Genomic DNA, 2,198 nt, shown 5'->3' on the forward strand with positions numbered 1-2,198 from the left:
CACAAAGGAGAGGACACTAAGGGTTTCCGCCTGCATGAAGCCTTGCTCCGCCAGCATCTTCTGACAGAAGATGCCGTCCTTCGTCTCCGGGCGCCTCCTGTCCACCTCTTTCAGCTTGAGGACCACCATATGCCTCATCCAGGGCAGGCGGTCCCTGTTTTGGCTTCTGGCAGTCCACAGGCTCGGAGGAGGCTTCAGGGCTGGCTGCACCGGGCGTAGTCCTCTGGATGGCTTTTGTCTCTGGAGCTGGAGTGGCAGCGAGCTTCTCTGGAACGGTGGCCATCCTTTATTCGCCGCTTGCAGATCTGTCCCTCAAAGGTCTCTCCCGAGTCGTCTTCCAAGGAGGGCTCCGCCTTCTTTGTTGTCGACGGCTTCTGTCACTCGTTGGCAAGGGGCTCGCCTTCCCGGCCAAAATGGTTAGATACAAGGGTTCTCTAGGACTTACAGCACTACTGCACCAGTACCTCTCCTGATCAGGCCGCTGGGAATAGCCCCTACACCCAATAGCAACTGTAATGTCCCGGTCCTGCTCATCCAATTTCCTTTAATAGTCCTTGCAGACCGAGATGGTATGGACATTTGCATATAAGGTAAAGAGGTTCCTCCCCATTCCTTCTATATATTAACAGTATTTCTACTTCACCAGAGCCAGCCCACAGGGGGGTCTATTAATGCACCATCTTGTGGATGTTTTGTGAACTACACCTGCCTATACTTCCCATTGTAATTTATGTTGCCAATGTAAAGGAGTGTCCAGTATGATCAGGTGACATTCAGGACCAATCAAGCTCCCTTGACTGGCCTGGAGGAGGAGGAGTTACAGCCCTCTCTAGAGGGGGTTGGGAACCCTTTGTGGTCCTTGGTGTGAAGAGATCTACACATGGGGAGCTGAAAATGGCAGCCAAGCATCAGGGCACTGCAACCAGAGATGTTTTCTCTGCAGAGAGTGTTTTCCTCTGAAGTTCCAAGTCTACAAGTACTAAAGGATACGGGCCTGCTTATCCATAGATCTGGGAACCTCACACGTATCTCTCTATTCAAGTAAGTCTTTGGGACAAATCTATATTTAAGAAGCCCATAGCTAGTCTGACAGAATTTGAGGGTCTCCCGCTATCAACACCCCTATTTCCTCTCCTACATACGTGTACCCAGTTTGTTGAGGACTAACCCCCTGGATACATGCCATCTTTACAAGTATATACAAGTTTAACTACCCAAGCAACTACTAATTAAACTATCCAAAGCATTTCTGCTCCAAGCTCCATCACCTGCTTAACTGGACACTATCTACAAAGATCACCGTATTGTATGTGAAGAATTGCTCCATATGTACATTTGTATTACCTTGTCCTGCTAGTAAAAGAGCAACGACTACCCCCGAGACCTGGTTGTCTGTTGTCATTGTCAGGTACCATGTGGGGGTGGGTAGTCGGGGACATCAAAAAAGGAGATTTTGTGCACATTTGGGACCCAGGGACTCCCTACTAGCCGGCCACATCTGATATATTACCCGTGATACCAGCCCTGACCCTCCTGAGTGTTACACAACACCAAGCTGAAGCCGAATTTAATCAACGATGCGAAGAGGCCGAGAGAGGGAGGTACCCAGTAGCACTGATCTATCAAGCTCGGCAGGCAGCACACTGATAAGAACAGATACTACACTTGATCTTAGCCATAAGGGCCAAAAAACTATTGTATAATAGATGAGTGAGGTGAGGACACTGACTATAGTCCTGTTGACACTCTTGTCTAGTGTACACTTTGAGTTATTAGCATGGCTCTGTTTATACATATTATGGAATTCAGTGAGTGCAGTTGCATTGCGGAGTTTCATAACAAACCACATATAATTCTGTGCGCTGTTCCATATTTTTATGAATGTAGCAATCACACAGACTTTCAGCTGGGGACTTTTTATATTGCATATACAATGTACACCATGTTACCTACTATACAGTCATGGCCAAAAGTTTTGAGAATGATACAAATATTAATTTTTACAAAGTCTACTGCTTCAGTTTTTCTAATGGCAATTTGCATATACTCCAAAATGTTATAAAGAGTGATCAGCTTAACAGCAATTACTTGCAAAGTCAATATTTGCCTAGAAAATGAACTTTATCCCCCAAAACACATTTCAACATCATTGCAGCCCTGCCTTAAAAGGACCAGCTAACATCTTTTCAGTGATTGCT

The 2,198-nt window shown here is 46.2% G+C and overlaps 1 pseudogene; it reads right to left on the minus strand.

The window, feature by feature from the left end:
- Positions 1-1,593: 1,593 nt before the first annotated feature.
- On the minus strand, positions 1,594-1,696 carry LOC142210919 (U2 spliceosomal RNA; annotated as a pseudogene).
- Positions 1,697-2,198: the final 502 nt, after the last annotated feature.

Source organism: Leptodactylus fuscus, chromosome 6 (assembly GCF_031893055.1).
Source record: "Leptodactylus fuscus isolate aLepFus1 chromosome 6, aLepFus1.hap2, whole genome shotgun sequence".
Classification (NCBI taxonomy): Eukaryota; Metazoa; Chordata; class Amphibia; order Anura; family Leptodactylidae; genus Leptodactylus; species Leptodactylus fuscus.